This window comes from Rhynchophorus ferrugineus, unplaced genomic scaffold (genome assembly GCF_030347505.1).
Source record: "Rhynchophorus ferrugineus isolate W39M unplaced genomic scaffold, kcgeb_rfMv2 rfM2, whole genome shotgun sequence".
Taxonomy (NCBI): domain Eukaryota; kingdom Metazoa; phylum Arthropoda; class Insecta; order Coleoptera; family Curculionidae; genus Rhynchophorus; species Rhynchophorus ferrugineus.
The window spans coordinates 48478684-48502963 of NW_027472581.1; the positions used below are offsets into that span (position 1 = coordinate 48478684).

A 24280-nucleotide genomic window follows, 5' to 3' on the forward strand; every position below is an offset into this window, starting at 1 on the left:
TCTGATTATAGTTGAACTACACATGCATAAATTAACTTTGATTATTTTTTATTTTACAGGTTGCAGATTCTTGCTTGTGATACTTTTAACTTATTTTGTTATAGAGTACGGTTCCATTTGTTTGAGTTCAAATACTATGCTTTATATTTATGTTTGGCTTTAAATATTTATCTTCATAGATTTTTTCAAATATGCCTGTTATTCTATACACCGCCAAATTGTCGACTGTTTGTTAGTAACTTCAAACTAGTGTGTTGATATTAGGGAAATTATTAGGGAATTTTTATAATAGGGAAATTAATATGTAGTTGATTACGCTACACTACATTAAAACCAACAAAGCGGTAAAGAATTCCAATCAATATTTGATAATTGGTGATATTATTAAATTCTCTTCAAGCTTGCTAACAATTAAGTTATCGCAAGATTTTTTCTACAAATAGATTGATAAATACGTTACCATTTAAAAAATGTATATTAAAAGTTGAAAATCTAGAGGTTAAAAGTTGCTGATCCCACTACTCTGTGAATTAATATTTCGCTTTGGTGTTGGTGTAGTCTCTCTCGGTCTCTTCTGGACTAACCTTTAATTTTGTTGCTCTTGGTATTATCGTAGTAAACTATCTTGCCTCGCTAGTGACAACAAGTTACAGAATACTCTTCTTTTTGAACTTGCCTAGCAAAGAAATTACTATGTTAAAGCGGTTCAAAATTTTTGTCATTTTAAATTTCTTTGTGAGGTAGCCAATATCTCCCCTTTTGGATATTTTACGTCGCATATAAACGTGTAATTAATTAATAAATAATTTTCATTAAATCTTACAATTCGTTGTCTTCGAACTTTTTTGGTTATCAGGCCCATTCTTTCTTGTTGACATCAAAATCACCATTCACTGGTCTTTTTCCGGCGAGACGGCATATGACGAGACGGCATCACTATAAGTTTATAAAAGTGCTTGGTGGGTTTCGACAGTAGATGTCTTCAAATCAAATAACAAAGATAAAAAATGTCGAAAGTGTTATTTTGCGCATAGAATCTAGAAGCAGAGAAATGTCGAAACTATTAAAATATTGTTAAGGCTATATTGTTTAACATTTGTTTATATTGGTATTGGTTTGCTTGGTAATATGTGTTCGCAATGTAAGTTTTATTACTCAATATATAATTGTATTACTATATTTATTAATATGTCCCATGAAAAGGCTGAGCCAGCAAATATCTGTGAGGCCGAAATACATTAGTGTTATGTAAATTAGGTTCAGTTTAGCTTGGATTATCGAAGATAGTCCGTTTTCCTTTTAGCATCATAAATAACATTTCCGTGTAACATAATATTTAATTTATCCGACATATAGCAACCGCTATTATCACGGTGGTTACCATGAAAATCTCACTCGCCAGTTGAAATCAAAAATATTTTAAAAAAATCCTCGAACGATAAGTGTGACTATAAACCATTCTCAAATTAAAATACCCACACAAAATTTCATCAAAATCGGTTCAACCATTTAGGAGGAGTTCAATTACATACACACGGACAGAAATTATATGTATAAAGATATATAATATTCATATATAGTTAAGATTATTTTGTTTCAAAACCTTTAATTATGTTGACACCCTGTGAAGCCGCTATTTACTGTTAAAAGGTTCGCTTTTTTTCTGAAACTATATACCGCAAGCTTAATAAGAGACCTTCCTCAAGCATACTTCAGCTCATATGTAGTTTGTGCGAGTGACTCCCACTAACAAGACTTGATCAAAGGCCTAACAATGCGTCAGTTGGGGATAAGTTAACAGGATCTCGTAGATAATTAGACCTATACAAATAAGGTCGGTGCTGGAAATATAATTGGGACTGGCCGTTATCCTCTGGACCTATCGCATTAGCAGAGTAGGGTAAGTGCCGAGAAAAAAATTAATTCTCTACGTGCGTAAGCTTCGCTTATTTTGGATAAAATCGAATTAATTTAAATATTTATGTTGCCGAAGTGTATAGACGTTAATGGAAGGACAACATAATTTGAAATTTCAATATTATTTATAGGGCGCTTATTAATAATTAACGACATTCATTATAAATCCCTTAAGATTGTCATTTAGTCTTTGACTCGATGCTTCATTATGTAATAAATTGTATTCACCATCAAAATTATTTTAAAAAATTTTTTAGCAAATTTTTACAATCTAATCTATATATTAATAGGCATATCGAAAATTTTGTTTCTCTTTTAGATGAAAACGAGGGCATCTGGAAGCATGAAATTTGGAACGGATAAAACCTATATATAACGAATATTTAGGGTTAAAATGTTGGCGTAATATGCCATAACAATAAGTAAATTCCAATAAAACTAAATTGCTCAAATCAAGCAACCTGGAATAACCGTCATAGATCGGTGACACAAAATATATAAACAAATAGTTTAGGCTCTGGTCCATGTGCTGCCAGCCCAATTCTTATACGGTAGATTATTCATCGTTTCTGTTGTACGTAAACCAACTACGTAATAAAATTCTGGCAACGTTGTACCGCAAAATACCGGCGGGCAATTTTGAATCGGAAGATAATTAAATAAAGTAATAAAAATTTGCAGCTACATGATGCAAGATGCAAGAAGTTAAAATTAAACTAATAACGTAATTTGTATATATAGACATAGGTATACATAGGACAAAAACAAGAAGCTATGTTTTATTAACAGTAAATTTGCAAATATTTTAACGCATTGATACATATTAAGGTGTTTAACGATGGAATAGGATAAGTGACTATATAACATTTTACTCTTTGAACTATATATTAATTATTTTTTACTTTATAGATCAAAATTTTGAAAATTATATAATTATTTAACAATTGTAAATACATTCCTTTAATATACATTTCTACATTGTAAAAAAAAAGAAAATTGATTCCTTAATTTTGTTCATTATTATTTTAATATAAATGATAAAGTTAAATTCAAAATTGTTTTATTCTTATATTCTCTGTTTTAATATATAAACATGTATTACTTTACTTATTATCAAATATTTATACTTATAACAAAAAAGTAAATAAATACCATGTATACTTATATTTGATACTGTGGAGCTGTTACTGACAATAATTTTAGTTAAGATTCTTTGTTATAATGTTTAGTGGTGTAGTAATTTTAACTTATCAATGCTTCGTTGATTTCTGAAGTTTCATAGAAATAAGATTTTATTAAAATACCATTCAAAAAAGCTAGGGTGTTAGTTCTTGAGAGTTATTTTAATATGTTTTAAGCTAGCTTGGTTGGCGCAGTGGTCAAGGCGACAGGACGGTTCTCCTGGTATGGCAATAATCGATATGGATGCACGTTATGCATGTTAGGTTTGTGATTGTCTCAGTCATGCCAATAACCGGGCAGGGTAAGACCGGATGTTTTCTGGGGTGGTCTCTAAGTTGGCCACTGGCCAGTCGGTAGGCCACTGGTAAGTCGGATTTCGACCGCAAAAATATACTAGAACTCTAACAAAAATAAATTTTATGTAATGCATTGAACAATTTTGTAGCTACGAGAGTTGAATATACAAATGTTTATGATCGAGAAATTATGTTTTATTTTCTAGTATGTTTTCCGTGAAAATTAATGAACTTTTCCATGTGTTAATAAATCGTTGATCAAAAGCTATTGGGTGCCTAATAAGAACTGAACGGCGGCAGACGCATCAATTCGATATTTTGGACGGTTAAAAATTGTATTGTTTAAGCCTATGTGTGGCGAGGGTATTCTCGTGATGGAGAATGATACGTATCATCTTCAACTTTTTCTGAATGTCTCCAAAGACTTTAGGTGACAAATATTGTCCTATGTTGCACTTCGCCATGGTCAGGACGTGACAAGTATTGCCGAAGGTGACTATATGCCTGGAACAATTTTTATTGGGTTTATATTCATACATTCGATTTCTGTTTTTCTCGGGCTCATAGGCATATAGGTTATCAAATGTGAAAGGGTTTTATATACAAAAACTGTTAATTTACTTTACCAATAAAAATAAGAAAACTATTAAATACTATTTTATTTTAAGGAAAGAAGAGGCGACTTGTTGAATGTTATAACAACACGTATCAAACCCATGTCACTCGTCACATGGTAATACCCATATGGATTTAATATTAAAGTGCAGTCTATAGACCGAGTATATCCATGATTTCTAACTCCCCTAGATGTTATATTCAGCTATTGAAACTTGAAATTATTTTTTACAATTTCTTTGTGCTCATCATCTGATGGCCTCTGATAACGTTGATATTGCAAAGGCTAGAAATGTAAATATCAACTGTCATATATATTTGTAAAAATTGAATTCATGTACTTGTGTAATGCATTGCTGGTTGCGGCCCTAACTATCGTGGCCATATTCAAGTGCCATCTATTTTAAAAACAGATGAATGATGGACGATTGAGATCGGTTGGTCTGTTTTTTAATATATAAAAACTGCCAGTGTGGCTTTGTATCCCCGTTCAACAAGTCTCCTCTTATTTTCATTAAATATAAACAGTTTTTAAAGTAAATTAATTGTTTTCTGTGTTTAAAACCATTTTCCATTTTATCATATTGTAGATATACACCGGGTGGTACTAAATAACATTTTCTTTCAATACGGGTGCTAATGTTATTTGCAGAAAAATGTTGTGACGTCATTGGAAAACAATTATAAGAGAAACATGGAGAATATAAGCTTTGAAAAATTCTAATTTAATATACTTTTAAACTGAATTTTGATCTGTTGTGGATCTTGTATAGTTACGTAGAAAAGTGCATTAAATGGCAAAAACACTGAAAAGTGCTACTATCTTTTATTTTATTATAGGCTGAGTAAGGGCCAATGGGTCCTCCCTGATAAGTAACTAGTTTTAAGTCACTTTAGAGACAAAATCGTAAGTTCGTCGGCATCGATTAGTAATTATTTATCAATAAATTAAAAAAAAAAAGGGTTTAATAGAAGCCATATACATTCCATTAGAAAAGGCTTGATGAACAAGAAGGTAAAGCAGACCAAAAGGGTGTTTGCTTTTAGCAACGATTTTTTTGGAAATCAAAAATATTTTTAACTATATAATAAAATTATATTCATGGATTACAACATTTCTGGAGAATTTTTTTAACAACACAATTTAAATTAGTTATTTAAAATACTTACTCTGCTTACCAGACTAGTGACCACTGGTTCCTGGCTGTTTTTGCAATTCAGTAAATTTGTACATAGGTTCCTGATGGAATCCGCATATTAGAGGATTACAGAAACGAGTGTGTTCAAGATCATTTAGAATAAATATTTTATTATTTGTATTTTTAATTATAAAATCATGTTTTTCTTACTGAACGATATAACTAATTTATCAATTAATTGTCGGGTTGCAGGAGAAATAATGTCGGGTTTTTATATTATTTTTTTTAAACGAATTGATTATATCTATTTCAGACACTAAGCGATTTTAAATATGCTGTTTGGTAGATGACCCTTTTCCATAAAATAAAACTCATTAAAATAACCACCTATAAAAACACAAAAATATATTTTAAAGTCTCCTTTTGCCAACGAGGAATTTTATTTATCTGGACTGGACCTGTTAACGTGGGCTCCGAACCGCGGTCCTCGGCATTAAGCATACGGACTGGTGAGTGATCAACTTAGAAATCATCCCAGAAGATATCCGGTCTTACCCAGACTGGTTAGTAGTGTGACTATGATCATTTACCTTGTCGCATTTTACACTCTTGCTTAGGGCACTCACAAATATTAAACAATCACAAACTTAAATTTACGACCATGCCCCAGTAGGGTTCGAATACACGACTATCGCAACAATAGGTGGAGCGTCCTGTCGTCTTTACCACTGCGGAAACCAAGTCGGCTGTATTTGTTGAATCGGAATTAGCTGCTTCCCAGCTTTATATTTATATATTCAACCATTTGAGTTTGTTTGTTTAGTGATATAAAATATTAGGTTAAATTAAACAACCAAATTTATGCTTGAATTTTTACAATATTTGATTTCCATATTTACTCTATTTAATATAAACAAGTAATATATAAAATAATATAAAATGTTATTATATAAACAATTAGTTTTCCATTAACGTGTGTTGTTAAAAAGTGTATTTTAATATTACGTATCGGATATTAGATTACATCATTTGCGAAATTAATATAAATACTTAAAAAATATTATTGGAAAAAACATTTTTTTTATCATTAAATAAAATATCAAATAACGGCCAATAACAATCTGTATTATTTCTTTTATTATGATGTATTTTTTGTTCTAAATATACTAGTTTATCTTCAATGGGTATTTCGCACAATATGGAAGTGAACAAATTGAATACATTTATTGCTTTTCCTTTTTTCGTAGCTTCTATCAGGACAAGCAATTATATGGATAAGTTTTTCCTTCATCTGACACGACAAAAACGAATTATATTTTTCTGGGATATTTTCGTTGGAAACGTCTGGATATTTATAAAATTTTCTTTTTTCCTATAAGACAACCGTAAAAAAATTCATATCTTAGGAAATTTCGTTTTTCTTATTACTTAGATGTTGTCAATTTGGCTTTCTATAGACTATATAGATATACTGGTGATAAAAATAGTCTAGTACATTTAATAGTTATGTCAAGTTTGAGTGGAAATTTGAACATTAGGTCCACAAGCATTCTCATAAATTAATTGTATACATAAACATTTTAGTCACCCTAACCACTTGGATTTCTTAGTAACTGGACCTACAGACATATCTTAGAGGACATCCGGTATTATTCAGCCTGGTTAGTCGTCTTTCTGATTATTAAATACTATATTAAATTGTTCATGGAAGTACGTTATATATATTGTGTTTCTATCGCCTGTAAAAATATGCGATATATAAGTTTTCAATACCACTCAACAATTGACCAAGTACACACAGTGCAGAAGGAAAATCAGAATCTATCTCTTGGATCTACTCTAATATACCAACAACAAGAGAAACAGAATTGGTAACATTTGCCGGCGACAATTATTATGGCAGGGATATATCTCTACTTAACTATAAGTGATAGTCAACAAGATCTACAAATAGACTAGAGACTGAAAAATAGAGTGAAATGACAAATACTTAATTCTTTCACTTGGCGGATGCGCGATTCTTCAAACAGAATCAGAAAGCAGAACAGAAGAAAACATCACGTTAGACAAAAAGCAGAGCAGATTAGAATCAAAATCTAACAAAAGTTCCAGTTAGTACTATATATACAAAATAATATATTTTCAACTTGATCTGACTAAAATTATAAAGTCAATTTGGGCTTATGGTTTGCAATTATGAATTTGCACTAAAACATCAAACCAACTAGGAATCCAACACTTCAAAACAAAGTTCTACGATTAATTACTAATGCTTGTCGTTACGTAACCAATGAAGAACTTTACAAACTTATACAAAATTTTGCACTAAACTCGTCACTCACGCAACACTCATCCTACTTGTGTAGTAATGTAAATACAACAAAACAGTAGTAATACATTAATTTCTGAAATGAGATTGTACAAAGCGTATCTAATATAACATGTAATTATTAATAAAAAAAAATCCGTTGAAGAAACAAGTCTTACGAATATGTTTTACAATTTTAAAGAACCAACTCTGGTAGTGGATCTCAATTGATAATGAAGACAGAGAGTAGGTAGGTAGGAGAGTAGGCACAAAAGTAGGCACAACGGTAATAATGTCACAATTATGCTGTAATAATTTTTTTAAAAGAATTAATTCAAAGTTTATAATATACATTCTACATGAATATCGAGAATATCAATACCATATACCCAACGATATGTAGCGCTTATTTGATTTTGGTTTAAAGTTTACGTTACGCGTTAGTAATAACATTATATTTGTAATTGGCAATTTTAAATTAAAATTAAAATGATATTTGTAGTGAATAAGTGCAATTAAAAGCAATAATAATTAATGATAATATCATTTATGTAAATTAAATCTTTGGTGGTTCTAAATAAATTCCTAATAATTTTTGATCAACAAATCGAAATATCTTATAGCATGATTTCTCATTTTATATGTACGTTGCTCAAATATTGAAAAATAAAAACCGAGACATATAACCTGATTTACTCTTTTTAAGGCGAATGGAAAGGGTTTAAAGTGGAAAGGGTGGGTTACCAGCGTTCATTAATATAAAAATATTTCATAATTTAGTATATATATATTGTTATATATATTATAATTAAATATAAAATATATTTATTAATATTATAACTGTGACATGTATAATTCAAGAACTTAAACGAGGACAAAGTACATAATAACATTCATAGATTTATTAATAATGAAGAACTTTATTTAGATGTAGTTGCCGAGAAAATAATACTGGCACCTTGACTAGCCATTGGCTGAAGAAGACAGCACCAGTCAGGATACAGCTGGTATTAATACAATTTCTTGAAAAAGCTATAAAACTAGTATCTACAGTTGCTGCCGAATCCGAAAACGTCGTCTGGAATTGATAACATTTCACCTGTGCACCGCCACGAAAAGCAATTATCATGTTAACATATATTTAATGATTGTTTGGGACTGAAACATGTTGTCGGTTGTTTTAAGGTGAAACAAATAATTGTGATTAAAAACTTGAGAAACTGATAGATCATGTCGAGTTGTATCTGGTTGTTTCCTGTGATATACAAATTGTTTGAGAAACTGCGGGAGAAAAAACGTACTAAAGCACAAACATTAACAGATTTTAAGTTTGAATAAATCACCTCCCAACAATCGACCAAGTACGTAGAGTAATAGCGTTTATTGAATATGCATTTTAAGAAAAGAAATACTGCCCTGCAATATTCCTGAAGAGCTTGACGTATGATATTAGTATGACAGTTTGATACTTAGGAATCCACAAGATGAGTGAATTTTTACCGCGAGATTGTTAATTGAATATTGAAGCGAACCAAACCAAATCAATTTCTATAAAATGTAAATGTTACTCTTAACTTTGGTTAAAGTAGACTAATTTAATTTTAATTTGGGAAATATATAATCTTGAGATACATGAGTATAGTTCCCGTATTTGTCTTCTTTGTTTATCAGTGCAAGTATGATTGTTATATATGCAAGGTTAGTTTTTAGTATTAATACACAAATAAAATATAGCCAAATAGTCTTCATGTGCAGATTAAATTGTGAAATTCATAGATACTATACTAAATAAATATATGTGCTATTAGAGAATACGATGAAATATCACGTAGTCTAATCTTTTAATTCATTTGTTTAGGAGAGTCTAAATTTATTGAATCTTTTTTTAAAATCAAATCTTGTTTTTCATATATGATATAAATACAATGTTTACATGCAGTATAAATTCAGTGAAATCCTGAAATATAGCTCTTTTAATGCTTGACTACAACTACCACACTAATCAAAAAACCGAAACAACACCGAAGGGCTTATCGCACGAGAGATCCACGTGTATATTTTAATTGTTTTTGTTCCTTTTTGAGGATATTCGCAAATCCGAGTGGTATGTAGCTTACTGCTGGCAATTGTTCCCCCTAGAGAGGTTAAATTGGATAAAACTCTAATATTTTATAAAATTTAATTCTCTTTAACGATAAGCCATTTCATCAAATACTTAAAGAGATTTACTGTAAAGTACTTTGGGTTTCACATTATTAATTGGCCAATTAAACTATTTAAATGACATTTATATTGGTCGTTTCATGTTTTAGTACTAATTTGAAGTAAATAACATAATTAAGTAATCAATCAGTAAGTATCGAACATGATATTAGATGACGCCACCTCCTAACCCCTTTAAATCGAACCTTTTGATAGACATATGAACGAAGATCAATTTATGTTAAAGTGGCGGGCAAGATCCTTGACTTGAAGTGTTATATTGGAAATATATTTCTAGTTAATTTGTTTATTTGGAGTGGTGATTTTTCTGAGAATTTATTTATTCAATACGAGGAATTTATCTTAACTACTTTTAAATATACATAAATATAAAATATATCGGTATTTTTGCTTCATTATATTTTCTGGTAAATTTCTATTCTGATTATATATACGTTGAAAAAGCATAAATTAGTCTAATAATAGTGCTAACCTTAGAAGTGCACATAACAGGTATCAAAATTTCATAGCAACCGAGTGATTCGTTAAAAAGTTATGTTATTGTAAGTATCTTGTTGAATAACTAACTTGAGCAACTATCAATAGTGAATTTTTCTTTGTTATATTTTAAGGTCTCCATTTTATCATCTAGGGTGTATCTGGACTGGACCTACTGTAACATGAGTTCCGAACCACGGTCCTTGGCATTAATCCTATCGGCTGGCAAGTGACCAATTTCCCAGAATAAATAATCCCAGAAGACATCCGGTCTTATCCAGTCTGGTTACTGGTGTGACTGGGATTATTTTGGACAATCACAAGTAGTGAATTTATATTCACGATCATGGATCAGTAGGATTCGAACTCGCGACTATGCAATACTAGGAGGACCGTCCAAGTTATTGTTGCTTTACCAAAATATGGCATTGTATTATAATTAGATAAAAACAATGGTTTAATCGAATAAAACTTTCTTCGAATTGATTTGCTGCTCACGGTTTGACTAAGTGTGTTTCCTAGTGACGACTGGTTTCTTGTATGCCGAAAATAATGTTCAAAGGAAAGGAAAAAAAAGTTCAAAAAGGAAATATATGAATTGAACAAATTATGTATATGATAAAATAATTCGTGTAGCTTTAATAAACTTATTAGTTTTGAAGTAAGATGCTTTACTAAATTAATTTTAATTCGGATTAAAAATAGTGATTTTAGTGTTACATATCAGAACTTTATAATTAATATTCAATATTTGAAGTATTATTTTGGCATAGTTTATTTATTTCACATTTCGCATTACATAGGCAAATGTAAAATAAATGCCGATTGCAGTTAATAACAAAGAGAAAGTGAAACAACATATGTTCCGAAAACCATTCAGGTGATAGAATATATGCTGAAATAAAAGTCCATAAGTAATACTACAAAGTTCGATTGGTCAAAAGATCATTTTAAAAGGGCGCATAAGGGATGTCATTAAAACTATATCTGATTTCATTAAAGATTGTCCAAAATCTTTATTAAATCTAACGTAAAATTATTTAAACTTAAATGTATTTTTGCATTCTTACTGGCCACTTGGGTCAAGAGTTTGTACCAGCTATTTGATAAAAAGTTACATTTTCACTATCACTTTTTCTTATCTCGGTTTTTCTCGATGTTTGGACCACTTAAAGCTTAAGCCTATATGCTGAGGCATGCATAATGAGTACTTAAATGACTATACATATTTTATACCATTTATTTAAGGTTCAAAATTGATGTGTTTTTTTAAAATCATTTATCGAACTTTTATATTTGATGATTAATACTAGGAAAAGGTTTCAAAGATGGTGATTATGAGATAGTTTAAGCCAATTGTTAATTGAGCAGAAACACATAACAAAGCTCTGATATCGGATGGAAATACTAAAAGAGGGAGGTTCTATCCTATTCTCCGTATCTAGTATACGTTGTAACAGATTAGTATTCTGATTGATCGATTCCAATTTTCGGCTATGTGGTGCATCGATTTCGATGAAATATTCCAAAATTATTCAATATATAAATATTTGCTTGAAATGAATAAACTTTTATGTGGCCTCAAAAAATTATCTTCCGACATACAAAGAATTTTAAACATACCTTTATAGATGTACCATATTTTGTCCATATAAGGTACCCCTTCCGTTTCCGTTTTCAGGTAAATCACAAAAATTGATTAAGATTCCAAAGAAAAAGTTTATTTTGGTATAAATTCTAGAAGATATTTTTATATGATGATGGCAGAAATCTCAATAACTAAATATTTACTAGGATTTTATTTTAAGTACAAATAAAAACTAATAAAATAAAATTCTACATAAAACAAATGTTTGTGATGTAAATAATATATATAAAAGAATTAATAAATATAAAACAATTAATCGAATAAATATAGTAACATAAAATGGATTGAAATATAATTATATAAATTCACTACTGTAAATCTCTAATAAATTATGTAACTATTAGGAAATATATATATACTATTTGGATGACTGTTATAGTTTATATACAAATGTGCAAAAGGAAGGATTTCATAACATAAACATTAATTTACTAAAGGAATATATAATTATATGTGTACCATATTATGTCGTTCTACATTCATGTCGATTCAAGAGACGAGGCATCTCCTTGTCTATTTTCGGGTAAATTAAAAATTATCATCGGAATTAAATCGGAATCGATATATTTATCAAGAAAATAAGAAACTAATATAACAACTTATATCAAGTAAATAAGACAGATTCATGTTGGAGTCCAGACAAAAGCATCGTGGTTTAGACTACAAAGTTACCATAGTATTGATTCCTAGCCATGGATTATTGGAATTAACAAAAATCCTTGTTTTGAAAAGCCCCCTTCGTTCATGGATTCCTGGTATAAAAATGCAGTTCAGGGTTAAGGCTGCCAAAAGCGGACTGAAGTGAGAATTAGCGTATTATACTAAAATTCGGGCAAGAGTTCAGAGTGTAGTAATAAAGGCAGATTAGCATAGATGTTTATGTGTGGACAATTAGAATTTATTGTTAAAATAAACCAATCCAAAACTTCATGAATCAAACGGAAATTTTGGTAAAACAGTGCAATTCAGAAGGTTACCGAATACACACTGCTGGCCAAAGGAACAACAAGTACTCACAAGTAATATTACTACTAAAAGCTGTAGAGGCGCAATAATGACTATGTATAGTCTTTTTAAAGGAAATTGATGTAAGGGAATAAACAACAGAGAACACAAGCAGAGCGAATAAACCCTTGGTTTACATTAGAATAGGATTGGATTGGCAGTATTCTTTTTACCGTCGACTCAACAGGTTACTTACAGCAGTTGCTTTCCGTTAAACAAAACATTTTATATATCCATTTATAACAAGATAATTTGCACCTATTTACTAAAGTAATGTTCTACATTTAATGTAAATAATAATTGCTATAAAAATATATTTATTGTTTATTCAAAGCAGCAGTGAACTCACGTTATCAATATGCCGCCAATTGTAAATTCGTTTTGGAGTAAGACAATATTTTCCTTCTCATTATATTCTATTTAAGAAGAGATAGAATTCTGTCTGACAAGTTCGAACTTCTAACCGAATCAGCTTGCCGTCAGTCGTCAGAAGTCGTCAAGTCGTCAAATATCTGCAAAATTCTTCAAAATATTAATTATAATAACTACAGGCTATAAACCATAAAATACAGAAATTTTCCTTTCCTAATTACAAAAGAAATATTAGTTATTCTGTGGTTATAAACCGGCAAAAGTTATCTGAACGCTTTGCTTGTTTTGATACATTTTAAATCGATGCTTATTATTACCCTGATTCAAAATGCCGAAACCTGACCTCACAGATTGCGTTTCTAATTAGTTACTTCGAACTGGAACGAGATAATGTTAACGTTTTTAACGTGTTGCAGCTACACTGAATATTAGTATGGTCACTGAAATATCCCAAAAATAATCTTGGATCCACCGAAGAGAGGCCGTCCTTGTACGAAGTGGGTGACGAATTAAGATCAGCTTCACGTTAGATCTATCAGCGATCCAAGATATATAATAAATAATAAATATATGAAAACAGTAAGTAATGTTTTTAATATAAACATAACTTAATAAAATTATTGCAGAGGAAACTATTAATCTGAGAAGCATGCAACTATTTGAGGTATGTAGAACATCCTTTCATAGACTGTTAGATAATATAGGGTTTAAAAGATGTAAAGAAAACCCACGAAGAGGTCGTATCGAACTTCCAGACATAGCTATGAAAATAATACCATTTTTAAAAGCATATAATAAAACCAAGAAAGACTTATTATTTCAGTGTATTTAGATGAGACATGAATATTTCAGAAAAGAACCAGTATGCCCAATGGTCACTCATGGCAAGATAAAAATAAAAGTTAAGACAACAAAAGTTGATCGAGAAAGATAAATGTTGAAATAAAAATTTATTAGATTTTATTAGTCATAACATTTTTTAAAAGTAAATTGCAGATATATTGTTCTTTGCGCTAGAGATAGGAATGGTTAATAACTCTTTCGGTTTAGAAGAACTCTATCAGGTACATTGAAGAAGAAATTTACAAATGATGTGAATGAATTGGGAACAAATGTTAGTTAGATTGGAAATTAACAGCTTAGTTACTCACTTTAACGGAATTTTCTGAATATGGGATTATGATTCAATGCCGAAAAGTTCCAAGATATGATGATGAGAGTGGAAACAACTAAATGTTAATAATTAGTATGCGATAACTGAAGGAAATCTTACTCTAGAGTGTGAAAGTTTTACGTGCACATATATATGTGTAATTATTCAGAATGTACATGGGCATTTGGATAAAATGTGTGAGGAGAGAAAAAATACTAACTCTTTTGCAGATATGGCAAATGCTTTAAGGAGAATGCAGTGATTAAATCTAGTTTTATCAAGAAAGATACAGGTAGTAATATAACAAACTAAGGGGAAATAAAGTATAAGGAGGACATAATAAGGATATCAAAATGACTTTACAAGGAAACACGGTACGATTAATTTACATCACTGCAAAACAATAGATTGTAGTGTTTTTAAGTCTGCATAATAATATACAAATTATAAATCTTTATTGCCTTAAATTAATGAATTAAGCACAAGTAATACACAAAATATGTTATTTGTACTATGAGTTTATTCTATAATTTCGACAATGCAAAATATATATTATATATATAATATTCTTTATAGTTGCTACTATATGTTAACTTTATTATAATATTTACATTACTAAATATATCATATTTTATATTATATATTAATGTTAATATCAATTCTAAAAGTTAATTCTGCTGAACCCGGTTTAAATTGTTTGTTTACACCAAATAAATTTGTCGAGCTTAACTTTTGACAACTAATTTTTTAATACATTTCAAGAGTGCATAGATATTATGATTTTTTTCCTGGAAATGGTGAAAATTAAATTATCATATAATTTGGTTTTATTTATAATAGAAATTAGAACTAAACACATCTAATGTAAAACCATATAATAGAATGAGATTATTATAAAATAAAATTCCCGATGCTTATGAAACTAATAATATTGCTAAATTTTAATAATAACCATAACAAAATTTTTAAAAATTAAATATTAGGTGCAGTCTGCTTCAAAATTAACATATTGATGTTAAATAATACGGAAGATAATTTGAAATGATTACATTATATATAGAATAAATGTTGTTAAAATATTAAGTTAATAAATAATTACGGTAACAAAAAAAAAACATTTTATTCAATCAACACTTATTAGGAACCGATGTTTATTTAAAACATATAATTTACATCGTAATTAAATCAATAGTGCCGGATTTCTACTTGTCGATAGTGTCAGAAAACTTGTTATCATTATTGTGGTGAGTTAAAATAGAGCCTGTAAAAATCAACGACAATGTACTAGAGGACACTAGAACCATGTTACAAACTGAAGACCACTACAATTAATCTAACAACCAATCGGTTCATTTTTATAGCAAGTTACAGATAGAACAGTCGTTTGGCACGACCTCCACTTTCATCAGAAACTTTCAGAACCAATATAATAATCCGATTGTTCCTAATTAATTGTATCAAATTCAATTATTGGGTGTAATAAGTGGTATTTTGTGGCTTGGAGCTTTAAATTAACGTTGGAAACTTGATAAATATATAGTATTCTATGAAACATTTGGTCACATCAGCTCTTTTTGCTGTCAATATGTGTAGGCGAACATTGTAAGAAAATTTCCAAGTATTCTACCCATCTAATACAATATTAATTAATAATTTTGTCATTCCATTAATAATTCTGAAACCTGACGAAGGCATAGTTACAAAAAAAGCGGAAACAATATCTTCCGCAATATATATATAAATTGTGCTTAAATAATAATGGATTCCATAATTTTCCACAAGGCCCATAGGTTCCTTTTCAGATAAAATCTGATGTAGACCATTCTCATATTTTGAATATCGGTCCTTTGGTAAACAAAAACAATGCAGGACAAAAACTTAACGTTGTTAACCAAATACTCCCCCTTTATTACATACCATACATTGTTTACCCATCCAAAAATTTTTTTTTTGAAGCAAATTGCTTTAGGGTAGCGAGAAAGGGGGATGAAATGATACAAACTCGATATTAAAAAGGGTTTTAAATTGATTAATATTTGTCGGACTATGGATGGACACGAAATTTAGTATTAATAAAAGATGGATTTGATGGGAGTATTGAAGTATTGTGCTGGACGATGTAGTGGTTTTTTAATTACATTTCTAAATTTGGACGCTCTGCGACGACTTTGTTCGGAATATCGTTTAGAAGATTTCAAAAATATTACGTGAATGTATTTGATGAATGAACTGGTTTCAATTTCCAGAATTCAAAACGTACTGTTTTTATAATTTATGAAACATATTCACTTTTGAATAAACACAATCAATTTATTTTAAAATTAATTTATTTTAAGGAAAAGGAGTTTTGTTTTGTTGGGACGATTGTACAGACAATATTATCAACTCAATTATATTTTAATAAAAACGAGACTTAATTCTATATCATTTTCTAAATAAATTTTGCACGCAGACATAAACTGGATGTATTTTTCCGAATAATCAGGGCTGTGTCAGTCAGCCTAAATAACTTATTCCTATTGAATATCGATTCAAAGTTATATTGTGTATAGTGTATTTATAAATGCTAGCATTCGAACACAATGTTTTTAATAGAATATACTATTAGCGCCATCTACATGGATTACACATCTACATAGGGATTATCTAAGTTAGGAGAAAAATTTACAGACATTTTGTTGACATCTGAACTTGATGTCGTATAATTACTTTATGGGTAAAAATGTGATTGTGGAATCTTAAAATTATGTGAACTGAAAATTGTAAGATATTAAAAATATGTCTGAAGATACTCAGATCAGCCAAACATTTATTAAAACTAACTAGTTTATAATTAAATAAATCAATTTTTTTGCATTCTGGTCAAGGATATACTGGCGACTTAAAAAATGCATTTTCGTTATTATTTCAATGAAATAACGGCTTTTATAGATCAGGATTTTGCTGCCACTGCAATTTATTCTTTATATAAGGAACTAAAACATGGGCTGAAAAGTACCAGGCGTGGCAAGCATTTCTTTGTTCAATGGCTTTATGGCCGCTCTAACATTTCAACACCACTTTTGTTGATCGATTTGCCTCAAAATAGACTGTCACCAGTTGCTGTCCACTCAGATGACGATCGTTTTGATTTCGGAGTGAAGTGATGGATCTATGTTTCAACTATTGTCACATGTCGATGCAAAAATTCCTGTTTGTTACGTTTAAACATGGCAAAACAGTGAGCAAACGTGGCACCCACTTTAGACAGAGCTTTTTCATAGCTAAATGATCATGCAATATAAAACCAACACATTCTTTTGATATCCTTACGATGTTACCTAACTCACGCAACTTGACTGCTCGATCATTCAAAACGATTTTGTAGATATATTTTGATGTCTTGTGGTGTTACCACTTCATTTGTACACCAGAACAGCTCGAGGAAGCTGTACTCAAGCTAACTCGTGATATTCAGTCTGCTCACGAATTTGCCATAGTCAAAATTTCATCTCGACCCCAGCCGTGGAAAAACAACCGTTCCGATTCCCTTAAACGTGAAACTCGCATCAAAAATGGTTCATGCAGATTAGCTCGATTCACCCTTGATGCTGCAGACAAAGGGAGGCGAACCCTTACCCCCTAAGGGCGGCCGTCTCGACTTGGCGAGCAATGAAATGGAATTCAGTTCTTGCGGACCAAAGGCTGGATGGCCCCCCTTCCTTCTGGCCTGTCACCAAATTCCTGGTGGGGAAGACGACAATGTCATCCCTCCCTGAAGTCAGCGGTTACAGGAAATTTCGCAATCAGTGACCAAGAAAAAGTCCAGCTCCTTGCAGAGACCTACGAAGCTCAAATGAAATGCCTCTCACCCGCAGAGAACACTAAAGCTAAAGACAAAGACACTGTCATCAACGAATCCAACTCCATCAAAAGACCAGTAAAGCCTTCCTTCTCAACCATTTCGTGTCTCCAAAGTCTCTACAGACTATGATTGGCAAACTTCAAACCAAAAAATCTCCAGGTTTCGACGGAATATCGATTACCCAGTTGAAAAAGCTCCCGCATAAGCAGCTCGCAGAACTGGCGAACATCATTAACTCCATCACGAGGCTGCAACATTTCCCGGCATCTTGGAAGCACGCAATATAGCGGTTATACCCATGAAAAGAGGAAAATCATCTCCATCTGCCTACAGGCCTATCACCCTTCTCAGCGCCATTTCGAAACTTGCGGAGAGGGTAATACTCTACGCTCTCAACTCTTTCACAAAGGAAAACAACATCATTTCTGATGAATAATTCGGCTTTCGCGCTCACTACTCATCCGTCCATCAGGCTACCCGTCTGGCCGCACACATCCATCACGCTCTTGACCAACGTAAAAAGCTTGTAGCAGTTCTTCTGGACCTAACCAAAACCTTCGACAAGGTCCGGCACGACGGATTTATCGCAAAGTGCGTGCGGTTAGGCCTTCTGGGAAGGCCTCCCAGAAGGCCTAACCGCTCTCATCAAGTCCTATCTCTCAGACAGATCTTTCAGGTCAAGATCAAGGAATCACTTTCCAGTCGTAAACAAATCGATGCTGGCATACCTCAAGGTTTCCGTTGGCCCCAGCTTTATTTAACCTCTTTATTTCAGATTTGCCGAGAAAAGAGCATATTAACGTCGCGTTTTACGCTGACGACACTGCTTTCTTCACGGCTGCCAAGTTCGAAGTTACAATTCATGGACGTTTACAGAAGCAGCTCGATCATGCGGCCAAGTGGTTCAAATTCTGGAGTTTGCAAATCAACCCACCTGAAAACCCAGGCCATCATTTTCGATAAGAAGCGTTACGCACTGCGCGTCTCGCAACTTAAGATCGACACCTCAATAATTCCATGGCTGGATAACGTCACGTACCTTGGTCTCCACTTCGACCGGCAGTTCGGTTGGCATTCCCAAATCCAGAAAGCAATCCAAAATGTTCGGGGATAGCAAACCTGTTATCTTCTCTGATCTGCCCTTCGAGCAGACTTCCCATCTCCATCAAATGCTCATTTTACAAGATGTTAATTCGGTCCGTACTCCTCTATGGATATAATGTCTACTTCAAGTTTGTTACACCCAACCAGGTCAAACGGCTTCAAGTTTGCCAAAATAAGCTCCTCAGGAGAATATTAAACGCTCCATGCTTTGTCAGAAATAATCAAATTCATAGGGAAACTGACACTCCAGTCAATCATTCCACAAACATCTGAGCTCAAGTTCTTCTGAAAACTCGCTTGTTCGCGAGCTTGTCGACATGCTGGGAGCTTAGCACCGCGTCACCGCTAAGCTTCCCCCCTTTTCCAGGCTGAAACGGCCTCATCCGTCGCTACAGTCATAACTTTTGTCCCCATACAACAGTCAGAATCAAGAGAATCGCCGGGCCCTCGTGCGCAATAACGGCTGCCCGATTAGCGGGTGACATATCCCCAAATTTAATGCAGTAGCAGTAGCGATCCACAGGGTTCAACTGTGAGGCGGTTTCGGTTTAGTCTATTGGTAAGCCCAGAGGCAGTCCCACATAACCCGGTCCAACTTGTCACTCCAGGGCAAGTCTCCGCGACCAGGTATGCGTCATGTATTCCACCGCCTGGTTTTAGTCCAGAACAAAAAAAACTCATTTGAACGTCCACTGCATTCTGCATCGGTGTCTCTACGACCATATTTGAAATCAGTAAACCAACGTTTGTTCAACAATTGTTGTTTATGATGGAATGGAATCCTTATGACACTTTCAATCCATTGCCTTGCTTGAACGGTATATTCCCATCAAGAAACAGTGTAAAATTAATACACCAAATTGTTTTTGATCCATTGTTTGAAAAATAACAAAAGTTGTGCCACTCTTAGCACAATAAGTGATAAAATCATGAGTAGAATATCATGAAATTCTAACAGCTTTCTTTTGAAGGTTAGTATTAAACTGGCGCAATCAATGTGTTAGGCCCAGGACTTTTCAGCCAATGTATTATAAGAACAATTTGTTGTGTAAATGATAATTGGGATTGTCGTCCAAGAAGTCCCAACATTGTTTGAGCCTAATGCAAAGGTCTGCACATTTATTTTATACATGGCTTTTCAATTTGGTTTTGGTATTTAGTATGATACCCAAATATTTGATTATGGTCGCAGAGAGAATTATTTTAGAACCAGCCGTCATTGACATCTAATCTTTTTTTGTAGGTGAAATCTTGAACCATATATGTAGACGTCTTAGTATTTAATTTTATTAGCCTTTTAACGTCTAATTGAATATATTTACGGTTGTCTCAATGCTGTTACTTGTATCGAGTCAGGTTATTGGTACTCCTTTATATTTATAGATATGACTGTCATATAGTTAGTATAATATTATATAGTTAGAAACATAATTTTATAAATCTTAAAGAAAAAATCTGTAAAAATTGGCATAAATCAACATCAGACGGTGAAGACCTTTTTAACACTTCAACATTTGCTTTTAGAACTTTTACATTACCGAACATAAGCAATTAACAACAGTTAGCTCTAATGGTTCACGATTCTCTCTTAATAAAATTTCGCGTTTTACTTTAATTTCCATTTTCTTCCATGCGAACACATTAAGGAATTATTTATTTGCTCCATAAAAACTGTTGGAGGAACCTCTACATTTAACATTAATGTTTACATAATACAGACTAATGAACAAACTTTCCTTACTTAAAATTTCTACCGTTTTTGTACCGAAAAATTAACAATTCAAAACATACCCTAGATTTTTATCTCATTAATTTTTAATGATAATAGATGCAACCTTGGATATATCAGGTAAATTATTAAATAATTAAGTAAGTTTTAGATCTAGCTTTTATTATGTTTGATACAAAATAATTACTATTTTAAATTGCCAGATAACATTTTTCTTTAAAACTGACTTATCCATGCATTTGACACTATTATTATAAACGACTAAATTAGATTTTAGTGCAATTTAATCTTCACAATAAGATCAATTTTATACAAATGTTTTGGAGTATAGTGTACATAAATTTAATCAAAAATGTTGTGTGTTTAAATTAGCTGTAATAAATTGTGATAATAAATCATGCCAAAGATTATAATAGATAATCATAATTATAATTACCATAGGTCATAATAGTAACATATACAAACAAATTGCTAATTTTAATTTCCTAGCTATTCAATTATTTGTTAATTTAATTATAACATATATAGTACTGAAATATTGGTAATTTATCTTAGTAACATACATTTATTTTATAAAAATAAGGGATTAATATTATAGTGAATAGAAAATAACATTAGAGTAATTTTAATGTTTTTTTTTGGTGTATACTTGAGTGAATTTCATAATGATTTAAATTCACTTTCCATTTTTTAAAAATGTTCAGCTTATAGAACATGTAATAATAAAATTTATTCTGGTATAGTAATGTAATTGCTAAGCACTGACAAAAAACATTATATATTTTATGACAAACCTGGAATTCATATTCATAATAATTGTGTAAATATAGAAAGATCCCCCATTACGCTCATAGACATTAAATTTCAAGAGGGCACACTGCCTTCAGATGACCTTTTTAAGAGTTGAGAAACGCACACGTACCATCGAGGTAAAAAAAACACAGACAAATTTTTGTCTCAATGAGAAGAAAGAGAGAAGAAATAAATCTCAATGAATTGCGTTATTGTAAGAATTTTTAATATATTTTAAGTCTCCTTTTTACCAACGAGGGTTTACCTGGACTGGACATACTGTTTAATCTATGTTCCCAACCACGTTCCTCGGTATTAAGCTTACCGACAGGTCCGTAACAAACTTAGAGACCATTACAGAGGAAAAAAAAAATCAGGACATTAATTTAATACTAACAGGTCAATTGAAAAGTCCCCAGCCTAACATAATAAAACACATTTTTTTGCAAAATATTTTTTTTTATTCAACATAATTCCCTTCTAGGATGATACACTGATTATAGCGATCCTCCAACTTTTCGATACAATATTTGTAGTACGATTTGTGTTTTGCTTGAAGATAGGCCTCAGTTTCGGCGATCACCTCTTCATTCCATGAAAATTTCTTACTAGCGAACATTGAGATCTTGGGGTCTTTTTTGAGATCTGAGAACAGGAAATGGCCACTGGGGCCAGATCTGGAGAATACGGTGGGGATGAGGAAGCAACTCGAAGCCCAATTCATGGATTTTTGCCATCATTTTCACTGACGTGCGCATTGTTTTGGTGATGCAGCACTTTCTTTTTGTTCAAATGCGGTTGTTTCTTGGCGATTTCGGCCTTCAAACGTTCCAATAACGCTATGTATTAGTCGCTGTTGATGGTCCTTCCTTTTTCAAGGTAGTCAATGAAAATTTTTCTATGCGCATCCTAAAATACATATGCCATAACCTTGCCAGCCGACTGTTTCGTTTTCCCATGCTTTGGAGCGCGTTCATCGTGTGCAGTCAACTCGGATGACTGTCGATTAAACTTCGGAGTGAAATGATGAAGCCATGTTTCATCCATTGTCACATATCGATGCTAAAGCTCGGTTTTATTATGCTTGATCATCTTCAAACACTGCTCCGAATCATCAACTCGTCGTTGTTTTTGGTTAAAAGTGAGCTCGCGCGGCACCCACTTTGCACAGAGCTTTCTCATACCCAAATATTCGTACATGATGTGATATACGTTCGTTTGCTATTACATTCAATTTTAATTTAGGTTCATTCAAAATCAATTTGTGGATTTTTTTAAGGTTTTCGTCGGTAACAACCTCTTTTGGGCGTCCCCTGAATTCACCGTATTGGGTGCTCATTTCACCACGTCTAAACTTAGCATACCAATCCTTGATGGTTGGTTTTCCTGGGGCAATGTCCGGAAACTCGGCATCAAGCCAAGATTTTGGTTCAACTGTATTATTTTTTCCCTTCAAAAAGCAATATTTTATCAACACGTCAAATAACTTTTTGTCAATTTTTTTCACAATAACAAAAGTTGCGTCACTCAAAATGCTATAATTCACAAAGTTATGACCCGAAAGGCTAACTGAAAAACATAGGAGTTTAATTCTAGTAGCGCCATCTATGTGTCAGGCCGGGGACTTTTCAATTGAACTGTTAAGTACGCAACGATACTCTCCCACGACAACTTTTACAATTCGAATATTTGAATATCACTACAATTTTCTCGTATTAAACTAGTGGTTAGGTTCTTATCGGAAATTCCATAACGTATCTTACTTCCTGAACTTATAATATTCATCATAATATTCTTCACTATTTTGTACTATTTTTAATACTATCGGTTTTATATTATATATTATTAATTTGTAACTATAACCTAGGCATAACTTAAGCATTTTCATGCTGTATTATTAATTAATATCTAGTTTGCAATATTAATATATCTTAATATACATTTTAATATATATTTTTTAATGAATTCCTTCAAAGTTTACGCGGATTAATTTGCACAAGAAAGAAAAGACTTGTAATTTTTAACTCAGCCTGTATATCCTCTTCTACAAAGTTTAGCACATAGATAGACATTATAATATGCAGATATTACATGGTTCTAATTTTATATAGCCATATAGTATAACTATTATATTATGATAAAAAATAGCCGGACATATGGCCAATATCCAATAATGTGTTTTAAAAGTAATTGAATTAGTCCTATCGCAATATTATTTCCTCGCAATGATTAATAAAGGATAAATATGTCGAAATGATGTGTTATATAGCCTCGCACTAATACATTTGGTTTTTAAACCATGAACGTATTCACTAGATATAACAGCACTTTTTCCAGCAAAGGTTTAATCAGCTCAAATTAAGGTAAAAAAGGAAACTATTTACTAAATGATTAGATGTCAGAACATATTTATAAAAAAATAATTACTAGAAAATATCTTATTCATATTAACGTTAAATCAGGAGAAGCTAACGTA

At 31.7% G+C, this 24280-nt stretch overlaps 1 protein-coding gene and 1 long non-coding RNA gene across 2 annotated transcripts in view; one reads left to right on the forward strand and one right to left on the reverse strand.

Annotated features, from left to right (window-relative positions):
- The window catches only part of mmd (disintegrin and metalloproteinase domain-containing protein mind-meld), a 308125-nt gene that overhangs the window by 164954 nt on the left and 118891 nt on the right, over positions 1 to 24280 (reverse strand). The gene's annotated exons all lie outside the window — the stretch shown is intronic.
- LOC143191700 (uncharacterized) lies at positions 10101 to 10643 on the forward strand. The gene is made up of 2 exons (XR_013004595.1): positions 10101 to 10222; positions 10292 to 10643. It is a non-coding gene; the product is annotated as an uncharacterized LOC143191700 (long non-coding RNA).